This window comes from Mauremys mutica, chromosome 1, assembly GCF_020497125.1.
Source record: "Mauremys mutica isolate MM-2020 ecotype Southern chromosome 1, ASM2049712v1, whole genome shotgun sequence".
Lineage (NCBI taxonomy): Eukaryota > Metazoa > Chordata > Testudines > Geoemydidae > Mauremys > Mauremys mutica.
Genome location: NC_059072.1, coordinates 138,887,959 through 138,901,941, shown reverse-complemented (window position 1 = coordinate 138,901,941; position 13,983 = coordinate 138,887,959). Strand labels below are relative to the sequence as shown.

General features: G+C 44.2%; 1 pseudogene; it reads right to left on the bottom strand.

Moving 5' to 3' along the window:
- Positions 1-11,215, bottom strand: part of LOC123346871 — a 29,700-nt pseudogene extending 18,485 nt beyond the window's left edge.
- Between the last annotated feature and the right edge of the window lie 2,768 nt (positions 11,216-13,983).

Below are 13,983 nucleotides of genomic sequence, written 5' to 3'. Positions count from 1 at the left end.
GGCACCTTCCAGAATGACAACCAGTTGTGACTTGAGGAGACCAGGAAACAGAGAATAAACAATGGTTACAATACCATGAAAAGTTAGATGGAAACATCTGAAATGGTGACACTGGTCAATTTCAAGGCCAGAGAGTTTTTAAATTAGTCAAAGTGAGCCCTGAATTTGGTAGGGACCTGGCTATTATGGAGGTCCTAGCAGGTTTGCACTCCCAGTTCTCCTGAAAGGCCATTGAGAATTCAGGCTCCCTGAGAAACTTCCCAGAATAAGCTACCAGGATTGGGGGGTGGGGGGAATGAAGGAAACCAAACGAAACCTGAGCTCGGATGGAGAGCACTGATCCAAGCGGTGTTTGATCCTCTCCATCCCCACCTTCCTGCCTGCGGTGAAATGGACGGAGGGGCACTGATTTCTATTTGTGAACTTGCTAAAGACCATGGGCTTCTGCACAAGCCGTACAGCCCATACTCTGAACTCTTGGATAAATGGCAAAGTTGGCTTTTCAGAAACCTTTTCCCCCAGTTCTCTGCATCCACTTTGGATTGTGCCCAGCAGAGGCTTTGGAATCTAAGACTAAATTATGTTTCCATTTAGGGATATCTTAAGAGATAAAATGAGTCTGTACAGGACATCAGATTTGTTTGTGTGGTACCCATTGCTTCTATCCCCTACCCTCCTCTGCCTCTTCTTTGGCACCAAGCACAGTGACAGGAGAAATGGCTCCAGGGAACTGCATCACAGTGACTGGCTTCACTTTCCAGGGAATAACAGACAGTTGAAAGCTACAAAACATCCTCTTTGCCATTCATTTCTGTCCCCTGGTAAGGAATGTCGGGGTGATTGCGCCAATTAGGGTTGACTCCCAACTCCACAGCTCCATGTACTTTTTCCTCAGCAACTTGCCACTCTTAAATGTTGTCTGCTCCTCTGTGATTGCCTCCAAGGCGATGGTCAGTTCCCTAGTGAAGAGTGAAGACATTTCTTTCCCTGGGTGTGTGGTTCAGTTTTTCCTCTTCTCCTTCTGTGCCAACAATGAGCTTTGCCTCCTCGCTGTGACAGCCTACGATCGCTTTATGGCCATCTGCAACCCATTGCTTTATTATGTCATCCTGTCCAAAAGAGTCTGCTTCCAGCTGGTGGCTGGCTCTTCCCTATGCGCCTGTGTCAATGCCACTGTGCATACATGTACTGAATTCAGTCTGTCCTTCGGCCACTCCAATGTCCTCGATCATTTATTCTGCGATATTCACCCACTCCAAGAAATCTCCTGCTCTGACTTTCGCATCAATAAGCTAGTATATTTTATCTTTGCAGCCATAGAAACAATAGGCACCATTTTCACCATCCTCATCTCCTACATTCACATCATCTTTGCCATCCTGAGGATCCGCTCCACGGCAGGAAGGCACAAAGCCTTCTCCACCTGCGCCTCCCACCTGACTGTCATTTCCTTCTTATATGGGACCCTGATCTTTACATATTCATGACCCTCGTCTGGCAGCTCAGTGGACTGGGAGAAAATGGTAGCCATGTTCGATACCCTTGTGATCCCCATGATGAACCCCCTGATCTACAGCCTGAGGAACAAGGAGGTGAAGGATGCCCTGAGGAGGACAATACACCAGAAAATTATTCCTCGCTGTATGTAAATATGGGGACTGGTTTTTCTGATCAGTACTGGAGTGCAGATATGAGCTAGTTCTCGCTCATTAAGTCAATGTGCAGAAGTTTCTATCATGTGATTTACAGAAGAAAACAATATGGAAATGGAACTTGAGCCAGATAATGAAGGAAGGTGCCATTTCCCTTGAAAAACAATGTCCAGTACCTGTGTTAAAGCTTCTCCTTTATGCACTGATATGTGATTTCTGCAATATAGACATCTCCCCCTGTTTGTTCCACTGCCTTTTGAACTATATTGGTTAACTTAGCAGATGATATAAAGAGGAGATCCTCAGACTGTAATTATTTCCATTTGCCACTGCTATTATCTCAGTTCCCACAGCCCCCACCTAAAATTACTGTACAATTAAATAAAGGGAGGTGCACACGGAGAGGTGTTTTTATAGATAGATAGTCAGACAGATGCTTCAGTTCGAGGACAGACAGGTAGACACTAGACAGATGGATGTTTTTCTATGGGGATAGATAGACAGAGACATAGTTATGTCTGGGGTTAGATAGACAGAAACATGTCATTAGACACACACATGAGAAAGGAAGGATGGTCCAGAGGTTATCGCACTCACCTAAGACTTGAGGGGTCTGAGTTTTAATTACGCCTCCACTGCAGACTTCCTTTGTGACCTTGAGCAAATCACTTACGGCTAGATTTTTTAAAGGGATTTCATTTCCTAATTCCCATTGAAATCAATGGGATTTATGTAGCCTAAATACCTTTACAAAACCTAGATTTCATCTCCCTTTGCCTCTGTTTGTCACTTGTAATACGGAGGTAAGAGGAGTGTTGTAATCAAGACACAAGAAGTAACTCTTCTGCTCTACTCCGCACTGATAAGGCCTCAACTGGAGTATTGTATCCAGTTCTGGGTACCACTTTTCAGGAAAGACGTGGACAAATTGCAGAGTCCAGATAAGAGCGACAAAAAAGCGAGTGCCATGTCTCTGTGTGGCTCCCAGAAGCAGCAGCACATCCCCAATCCGGCTTCTATGCATCGGGAAAGCCAGGAGGCTCCACACGCTCCCCGTGCCCCAAGCACCGCCCCTGCAGCTCCCATTGGCTGGGAACCACAGCCAATGGGAGCTTCAGGGGCAGCACCTGCAGACTCCTGGTCTAAGGCCACAGAAAGTTCCCAGTTAGATGGCCCATGATGCCAGCCTCCATCACTCTCTTGTTACATCTTCAAACAGGCCCCTTCATGCTTTTTCCCATTCTGACCCCAAGCTCGTGAGGAGCTCCCTGTAAACATCAGCAAAATGATCTCCTCATCCCAGGGACTGTTTGACTCTTTAATTATTCCTTGTCCAGCAGGCTTGCCATCTCCTTATGAACTTGCTGCTGCAATGTACCCGTTCTGTGGTATGCTTTGCAGGATGCAGGTTGTGATCCCACAGTGTTAATTTTAGGCAATTTTTTTGAGCCTGGCTGGCCTGCTTGGTAATACCTGCCAGTGAAGTTGCAGCACAGCCATGACCTCTGTCTTTTTAGTTAGGGTGACCTCTTCACACACCTCAATGCTCTTGAGTGGGATATCCCTATGGCATTCAGGCCTCAGATCAGTAACGGGCTGTCTTACAATCCTCTGCACAGAATATCATCTTGACAATAGCTTCACTATTGTGATGCACTTTTAACCTGATTATATGCACAGTCCAAGGTGCAACCTGTGGAGATTAATAGAAGGAGGAGGCACACGTCAGAGCCTTAGAGGGGCTCATGTTAGGGCCCTAGTGGGACTCTGGGTGATCGCTACTTCCCACCACCCAACAAAGATGTAACGAGGTTGAGTAGTGTCCGCAAAAGAGAAACTAAACAACTAATTATTTCTCAAGAAAGGTTTTTAATGACTTATGACTATAAAGGCAACACAGACAGAATGTGCCTAATGACTTTACGTGTACTGTAACCATCCCCAACCAATGCAAATTTATATGGAATACTGATACATTAATTAATTATAGTTTACTAATTTTAAGCTACCTATTAACTTATTAACAACTTATAAACTTTTACTGACTTTTATGATAAACTTGATGGTAACTTATACTGAAGATAGGTTCAGTGACCTGTAAAGCCACTATGATTTATAAACAACTAACTTCACTAGAGCTGTACCTACTTCCAGCAAGGCACAAAACATACATAGTTACTATATATTGATTAACTATTTACTACTACTATTTTTAAACAACTTAAATAATTTACTAATAAACTCAACCTATAGTATTAATACAGATGTAAGATTAACCAACTCAAGCATAACCAGACCTTTTCAGTTCAAATCTCACCCTGCATTTGAAGATACATTACCTTCAGTTCACCGTTTCCTGCACTGGCCAGGCACAGATAGTCAGTGAAGTGCAAGTCCCTTTGGTTCAGTGGGTGTATGTGAGCTTGACAAAGAGCTATTTCTTTTAGATCAACACACACACACACACACACACACACACACACACACACACACACACACACACACATGCCTTTGGATCTTATTTATATGATATTTGCTGGCCATGTTTCAAAACAAGTCAACCAGTCAAGGTGGCCAAATATTTGTGGTTGTTTTGAACTTACGAACTGTGCACCTGTGCTCTGCTGATCTCTTCTCTATGTGGCTACTAGTGGGCAATTTGCTAGACTCAACAAAGGTCAAGTCAGCTTATAGAGGTATTTGGTTGCAGAGCATAGTAACCATAGGGTAGTGTGTATCTACCCTGACAGAGTTTCCTTTTTAGTCTATAAAGCTTCCTAAATGGATTATGCTTATGCTTGCAGGATTCTACTGTACTCGCTTCTTACAACTTCTGGAAGTTTGAGGCCTAACAGTACTTAGCCTGACATTACTTGACAAGGCTTATGAACATTAATCACACATCCCTGCTGTGGGGCCTGTGTACATTGCAGAAAACAGTGTGACCCCTCCCTACCATCTCAGAAGGTCCCTTCCATCAGTTTTGCAATTTGTACTTTTCCACAAGGAATAAAACCAGCAGCAGATCACCTGCATCAAATGATCACCCGTTTATCCCATCAAATTGGGACCAGGGCCAGACTGGTTAACCAAAATGTCAGATAATTGGATGAATGGGAAAGTGTGAGGCTGCATCGCCATCTAGTGACCATAGGAGAGACTGTCCACTTCTGTACCTGTGTGGGCTGGTTGTTGGGTTAATACGGAGAACCAGGTAATAAAGGGTCAGATAAACAGGGTTCTACTGTATTGTGATCATCCCATTCTTTCCGAGCTGCTTGGCTTCTAGTGAGGCTTTGCTTCACTATTCCAATCATGGATTTAGGGAAACCTAATTTAGGCTACTCCCTGTGAAAGGGAAAGGAAAAGTGAAGTGCTTCACTAAGATCAACCTTATGAAAAAAAAATGGTTCATTTTTTTTGTTTCAAAAGGACATTTGGCTTCAGAATTTTATTTTATTCTTTATGAGATTGTGCCTTTTATGCTTTGTGGCACACAAGAAGAGAAGTTAGAAAAAACATAAAATACTCTTGCTGGAAGTTTGCAATGTCTCGCAAATTTGTTTCTTAGGAGCCAGAACAATAACACTTAAGAACCCAAAAATCAGAGGGAGAGAACGTTAGCTACTGCCTATAACAGAGAGGCACAACTCACTGTGTACCTGCTGACTGACTGCTGCTAAGCCCCGATTGTGTGCTGCCCTACTGAGCCTGGAACATGGAAGCACATCCAGGAACCCTGCCCAAAATTTAAAGTCACAGTATTCAATTTTAACACAACTACAAATACACCAGAGCATCAAAATTTTCAGTTTTACAAGGCCTCTCCTTTTTTGGAACCCTTGTTTCTAAACATGCCATGTGGGATTTGAATCAAATTTCAGCGACTAATTACCATACGGGTGGAATCATCAATAATGTGTATTCTTTGTAGTTATGTTGTTGGCTTCTTTAGGACATTTGGGAAAACAGGAGCACTGGGAAAGCTTGTTCCCCTCCTCCCCTCATACACACTGCACATTTGCTGCCACCTGGTGCTGGCTGAGCAGTAGCATTGTGACATCAGAGATAACCCACCGCTCAGCACTCCCTCCCTCCAGTTCATTTTCATACTTGGGGAGAATGACTAGCACCCTGGCTGCCATGGCAACAGCTACCTTTGACAACTGATTGCTCCCTTGTTACCAGAACATCATCACAGACAGGAAGTTTGTAATGAAACAGGGCCAGAGCTGGATAACCAGGACAGCCCCTGCTGCGCTCAGCGGGGTTTGTGCTGTGGTACAGTGCTGTGTTCCTTCGCAAAGGGCAGGCATTTGCTACTCTCCTCAGTAAGGCCTAGGTGAAAACAAGATGCAAAATTCCAGCTCTTTTTCTTGGATATTGTTTATCTGCTTCTTGCACATTCAGGGTTATAGCTGAGAACTTCCACTGACACTGAAGTTGCATAAAATGAGTTTTGTTTTAATGCAGTTTAATTTAATGACTTCCAATACTCTGATCAGCACAACACTGAGTGGGAAAACTGGGATTTTCACAAAGATAAGAATGGTAATAAAATATATACTGAAACGACACATGAGTAAGAGCTTCATTGTTTAAACAGCACATATAGAAAATATTTTCTTTCTATTAAAAAACAAAGGAAATAAACAAAAAACCCTTCATTTAATGCTACTTAAGTTTGCTTTCATGAATAAAATAATTAGGAAATACAAAGTCAAGGTTTTTAAAAAGGATGAAAAGGTTACAAAGTTCAGCATTCTCAGATTAGCAAATGTCCAAATAAGTGTTGCCCTGGCACCCTTAATTCAGTCCTCTTGTGCATTTGCAGATGTTGCCTGTAGGATCCCTGCCTCATTTATTGCAGAGTTAATGTTGCACAGACAATGCTCATTCTGGTATTTCCTAACTTGAGAGTGCTTTCACTTTGCAGCCTTTTAGTCCTTTGTGCATTTCCTATTTTTTATAGCTTACTTTACCGATGAGAACAATCTTTATGACAAAGGGCTTCGGTTTGGTTGTTTTTGTGTGTGTGCATGCGTGTGTGTGTGTGAGATGTATCCATTATTTATCTGTTTAGTGTCAATAGTGTGTGCTTTACAAGACAGAAGAAGTAAGGACACTCCCTAATACAAAGGGCAGGTCTACACTAAGAATGGGGGTCGAACTAGGGTACGCAAATTCAGCTACGTGAATAGCGTAGCTGAATTCGAACTACCCTAGTTCGAACTACGTACCCGTCCAGACGCCGCGGAACCGAACTCCGCGGCTCCAAGGTCGACTCTGCTAACTCCAGCTGCCGAGGTGGAGTACCGGAGTTCGAACTAGCGCTTCCGGAGTTCGAACTATCGCGTCTAGATCAGACGCGATAGTTCGAACTCCGGAAAGTCGAACTCACCGCGTCGACCCGCGCGGTAAGTGTAGACTAGCCCAAAGACCCTATGATCTAAGGAAGACTGACACATACAAAAAAAGCAGAATATGTAAGAACTAGGATTTTCTTTCTTTCTTTTGATGAATAGTCATTTATTTATTGTGAATTATTGTTATTATTAAAGAAAGAGTGGTGGATTGGAGAACTTGTGTGGTGAGGATGTTCTATGCAGAAGGAGCAATATGTAAACACACGAAGAATGGAATGGGAGAAAGAAACACGCATGGCATTGGTGCTAGCTGTACTGGTAAAACAGAGAGGGAGGGAGATGATGTAGAAATGGACTAGATTTTTGATTATGGCCTGTCCCTGTAAATAGCCTCGTCATTGGGTGGCTTGGGATTATAAGGACTGGAGGCCTGAGCTCAGCCAACCCTCATGGCTAAGAAGACCCACCTGAACAGGGATCAGCTGATTCCTTTAATGATCAGCAGGGTGCAGAAGAGGAAGTGGCTGAGAGAGTTGCAGGAACTGCAGAGAAAGGAAGGTGCATCAAGGATGGCTAGAGACAGAGAGTTTGGCAATAACCTTGGAGGAAAGACCCAGAGAGCAGAGACTAAGGCCAGCAACAAAATTGCCTTATGCTGTTCTTCTCCTTTTGGTTTGTCTCTTGGAAAATAAATAAAACCTGGCTGGAAGGGTCGGCAAGACTGATCTGTTGTGAGTGCAGCTGTGGAGCCCAGAGGAGAGAGAGATGGATGGCAGGGTGCTGCAGGACCACTCAGACCATGAGGGGATGCTTGGGAGGAGGTCATGAGCAGGGGAGGAGTGGGGTTTCAGGAGATAGCTCTACAACCAGGGCCAAACAGGAACCCTGAATGTGTGCACCCAACAGCTTTCCTGCTATTTCAAGTTCTAGACTCCAATCTGGTTGGAAGGTGGCAGTTCAGAACCACCCCTAAATCACATTTAATTCAGCTGCGAAGTTTCACGGACACAAGGTCATGCATGGGCAGACTCATTAAAATACACTGTCTTTCTTCTGTTGTATCTCTTTTCCCACACCTCTCTCCCCCAGCCTGACCCCTGGTGCCAAAGCATGTGGGGATCAGGAATTCACTTACTGCCCTCACTGCCGGGGGTGGGAAGCAAATTTAATTTCTTCCCAGGGCTTCTATGGATCCCTGCTGATAGAAGCTGCAGAGAGATTGTGTTGAATTGCTGCCTCCCCTCCACCCCCTCGACCACTCACATCATGCCCCTTCTTGGTCAGCACCAGCCATTTGTGGGGCTCTGTTGGCCAGACCAGAGGTTACAGCCATTCTGTGGTACTGTAACTTCCCCCTGATCAATTTTCTCCTCTGGGGACACTCTTCTAGAAGATGGTGTAGCTCTCGTTTTTGCTCCCTTGCTGAAACACACTACCAGACTCAGATTCAGCAAAGCATTTAAACACGTGTTTAAGTGCTTTACTGACTAGGAACGGGACCTGAGACCTCATTTCCAGATACAGCACACAATGCAGGCATGGAGTTGTAGCTCTGCAAATGGCAATTAGCATGGCTAAGAACATGGCCTCTGCAAATGGCAATTAGCATGGCTAAGAACATGGCCTCAGTACTTGGCACATATACTTATGTTTGGAGGTGCTCATACCTCAGCTAATGCAGTGCAAGAAAGACAATGCAGATGATGATGCAAAGTGGCTTACAACCTGCCAACTCCATAAATCAATTTGAGCCATTTGCCTTACATCCCTATTGTGTATCGCTACCTCTGGCATTATGGTTTGTTCTTAACTGTCGACATATTGAATCTATTACTGAACTTAACTCACAGCGATCTTATTTAAAAATTAAATGGCTATTACTGCTTCTCTAAATGTGTGATTTGTTTCAAATATTGCTGGTACTGAGGTACTACTCAGAGAGTTTGGATGAAGGGCAAAACATTACTTCTCATACTTTTGTACTATTTCCAACTTTTCCACTTGAAAAACAGTAAGAGTATGTAAAAGTGTTTGTTTCCTGCCCTCATCTTTCACATCAGCCTATTGCTGAAAAGTTAGTACATCTGGCAAATTTTCCAAGACCTGTGATTTATTGTTTTTTCATTTAACTCAGTCTTCTTCCTACTTCTCCCATCCCTTCTCATATGATTTATACCCAGAATGCTTACCTGGTGGGAAATAGGAGGGTGTTGTAGTTTGATTTCTATTTTTCACATTCCTTCAATCAATTCTGGAGAGGCACAATTTCTCGATGGATTGCAAGGATATTGTTTTTGTCCAATGATTCCAGATCACTTACCATGAGAGTCAGATTCTTGATCTAGAGAAATAAAAATTCAGCATCACTTTAAATTGCAGTCAACTTTATTTCACAAACATTTTAGACTGGATTTATCATTCCAAAAAAGGTGCTGGAGAACAAGATTTAGGAACTATTCCCAAGAATAAGCTTTAGTATGAACATCTGGTCTCAAGCTAATGTGTGTAACTACAAGAAAATGTTTGTGATTTTAGCCCTCAGCATATACCATAATGCTAAAGATCACCCAGAAATGCCCAATAAGGCTTACTTGATTATTAGCTGTTACCGGTAAATGATTTCAGCCTTGCAGATGTGTCCTGAAAGTTTACCTGCCCAGATAAATAATCTACTCGTTTAATGTTGAAGAAGACAGTGAAGAAACTAATGATATTTTACTTACCATCAAATGCAATTATTCACTCAGGTAAGTGAGTGATAAATTTGAAAATCTGATTTATTGAATATTGCGAAGGGGTTCTTGATTTTATATTGATTGGGTCACTACCCTAATAAGTTTTTAATTATATTTGTTGGAGTACAGAAGCTTTCAGGCATGGGTGCCCATAATTAATATTTATTATAATAATATAGATGGTATCTTTATTTAATATAGCAGCATCCAAGAACTTTAGCTTTCAGTCACACAAATGATAAAAATTACCATTTTTTTGCCACATATGAAGAAACATGCTAACATGCTCATGGCCAAGATTTGCTTTAATTGACACTGATTTAAATCCAGAGTAACTCCACTGACAATAGTAGAGACACTCCAAATTTCACTGGTGTAACAGAGAACTGAATGTTTCTGAATGACAGAATAACCCTCATACTCTACCTCCACGTATCGTTATTCAACAATCACATTGCTTCCAACAAGTGTGGATTTCAGCTGAGTGACCAATCTCTCCATTTCATTGATTTCAGTTTCAGTAACTGAAAGTCCAACTCAGTGTAAGAAACACTGGTAAACTCCATATGTTCCACCTTGATGGTTAGGTTTCAGATTTTCTGTTCATACATTTCAATTGCTTTGGTAACCTAAAAAGGCAATTTTTCAAGTTCAGTTTAGCAAATATAACAGGCATGTTTGACATTTTCTTTACATCTGTGCAATCTCACTGAGACTGCATGTGCATTACTGAGGGCAGAATTTCATTCATAATCTTCACTTTTTTTATTCCTCACTGTAACAAGGGAAGCCACATTGTGCGCAACCCCTCCTGGCCAGAAGTCACCCTGCAACACCTGCCTCTGTTCCCCCACAAGGGCCTCTTTTGCAGACTCCACACTCTTTTTCTGAGGTCAAAATACCCCTCCTTGGGGCCTGGGTTTATTCACAAAATATAAACTGAAAATAAAACAAAGCCCAACAAACAAACATTTATCTTCCTGCTCCCAAGTCTCCCTGCCTGGAGAGCTTTTGCTGTCTTTCCCCTGCTCTCCCAGGGTCCCCCTTGCCTTAGCAGGCTACTGCCAGCACTTTCTAATTGGAATTTTAGGCTACATCTACACTGCCCTGCAGGGTGCACTAAAATGCTGCTCTATAACTCCTCCATGTGGATGCCAGGGACTTGAACTAGCAGGTTCCTTCTTCACACAAACGTAGTCCTGTTTGAAGAGGATTACATGAAGGCAAACTTGGAACTTTATGGGTTGCACCTGCAGCATACACACAAGGGAGTTACAGTGCAGCATCTCGTTGAGCATTGCTATTCACACCCCCCATGGTCCAAACTGCTGGACAGTGTAGATCGGGGTGCACAACCTATGGCCTGTGGACCATACACAGCCCACCAGAGCATTTAATAAGGCCTGCAGCCTCCTTCAACACAACATACCAACAGCCAATTCATTAGCGTTTTTTCCATCATGTTTACGTCATTGTAGTTTACACAAGTATGTAAACAGACAATATCGTACACAGAAACAACCTATCTAAATACATACAAAACAAGCTGAACTTCAAATATCAATCAATACAAGTGACTTTAAATCTTATTAAAATATGTAGAATCTGTTTGGCCCACATCAGGTTTATGTGGCACTCCTGTGTAATAAGGTTGGGCACCACTGGTGCAAATAAACCCTGAGTCACAAATCCCAGGACTCTGCTGGAGCCTCCTCACTCCCAGCAGTCTTTGCTCTCCCTGAGTTTTCACCTCACTTCAGCTTCCAGCTACTCTGTATGGGGGAATCACCTGATCCCTGTCAGGTGTGCCTCCTTCAGTAATAAGGGCTGGCTGCCACAGCAATACCGAGTTTACAGCAGTGCCGTGAGGCCCAGACCATGCTCAAAAGGGCCCCCAGCCCAATCTGCTCTGTTTGCACTTTGCCCTGAGGCCCTGCCAGCCTGCTGGCTCCTCTCTGCTCCCAGCCCCTCCTCCCCACTCCTCTCTGACCCCTTGCCCCACCCACCTTCTCTCTGTCCCCTGGCCAGACCTCAGTGCGGCTCTGGCTCTGGCCAGTTTGGGATGAGGGGGCAGTGAGGGGGCTTGGCTGGGCTCCTCCAAGCAAGAGGGTTCTGAGGGAGCCAGGCCAGGGCAGGGGCAGTGTTGTATCCTTGGGGCAGCCGGTGTAGGAAGCAATCACTTGAGGCCAGAGAGCAGACAGCTAACCAAAACCTCCATTTTATTTACAGAGACAGAGAGCTCACTCAGCTGGTTGAAACCGGCTGAGCTATCCCTTAATAGTCTAACTCAGATGCCATAGTAACAAAACCCATGACAACCAAATACACAACATATTCCTCCCCCCCTAATAAGAACATCCCCTAAATAAAACACACACTAAACTAGAGAAGGAGGGTAGACTGCCTCCATTCCCGGCTAAACCCTGGGGATTATCTTGCCCCATAACCGTGCGTTCGCCCTAACTAAAGATCCAGCCTATGAGGAGGCCTTCTGTCTCTAGGTGGATTACGGCGAACTTCTGGTGTTGTTGCACCCGAAAGTACTAGGGGCTCAGGGTCCGCAGCACGAATAGGTGAGGAGGTGGTATCAGCTCGTGCTGGGCAAAGGGGCATCTCAGCTGCCGGCAGTAATGGAGGAGAACAGTCAGGAACAGGAGACTCATGATTCGGTGTCTCACCAAGAGGGGTGAAGTCAGACCCCTCAACTGCAGATGGGTCCTGAAGACTGGCATGACCTGGCAACAGCTGATCTACATGTCGCCGCCAGGTAAGATTCTCTGCAGTCCGGACTGTATAGGAAACAGGTCCTGTTTGAGTGATGACTGTGGCCGGGACCCATTTAGCTCTGGAAGTATAATTCTGAGCCAAAACTGGCTGCCCTGGGATAAAGGTTCGGTCTTTTGCTCTGGGTGCCCGTCTGATGACTTGATATTGCTGCTGATGTTGCACAGTTTGTCTGGGTTCAGAAGGCTTCAGCAGATCAAAGCAAGTGCGCAGCTGTCGTCCCATCATTAGAAAGGCCGGGGAAGCCTGGGTCGTAGCATGAGGTGTGTTTCTATAGGAAAGTAAGAAGGTATCCAGACGCTTTTGAATGGAGTGTTGTCCCCTTGCTGATGTCAAAGCGTTTTTCATTGTCTGCACAAATCTTTCAGCTAATCCGTTGGTGGATGGATGACATGGTGCTGACGTGATGTGGTGTATCCCATTTGCCTTCATAAAATTTTGAAACTCCTGAGAGACGAACTGCTGTCCGTTGTCGCTCACAAGTTGTTCTGGCAGACCAAAACGACTAAAGAGTCCTCGTAGTTTTTGGATAGTACTCTCTGCAGTAGTGGACTGCATTATAGAGACTTCTGGCCATTTAGAATGGGCATCTACTGCCACCAAGAACATGCTTCCTTCAAGGGGGCCAGCAAAGTCAACGTGAATACGTTGCCCCGGGTTTTCAGGCCAGTCCCATGGGTGTAGGGGTGCCCACTGGGGTGCATTTCTTACACCCTGACATGACATACAAGCTTTTGCCTTCTCTTCAATAGCACTGTCCAATCTAGGCCACCAAAAATAGCTTCATGCAATTTCCTTCATGCGCACTATTCCACAGTGACTGGAATGTAGCTGTTCTAACATCTGTGATCTCAGGGGTGGTGGAATAATGACACGCCTCCCCCACAACAAACAACCAGATTGGACCGATAACTCCGTCCGCCTGGACATGTAGGGAACAAGGTCGGGTGAGACCGGAGAGGTTTGTCGAGATTTTCCATGCATCACCAGGTCCATAACTTGGGATAATACTGGGTCAACGCGGGTTGCCTTCTTTATCTGAGCAGCAGTGATGGGTGTATTCTCTACCTGTTCAAAGTAGAAGATTTCCTTTTGGGCACTATCTTGATGTTTGACCGGTAAAGGCAACCTTGAGAGGCCATCTGCATTGCCGTGCAGAGTGGATTTCCGATATTTGATTTCATATGTGTGTGCAGAAAGTATCAATGCCCAACGTTGCATACGACTAGCAGCTAATGGGGGAATGCCTGTGTAGGGTCCAAAAATTGATGTCAGAGGTCGATGGTCTGTAAGAAGAGTAAACTTTCGCCCAAACAGGTACTGATGAAACTTCCTAATTCCAAAAACAATTCCTAATGCCTCACGTTAGATTTGGGCGTAGTTAGTTTCTGCTTTGCTTAGAGTGCGTGAAGCAAAAGCAATAGGTCTTTCTTCTCCCGAAGGCAT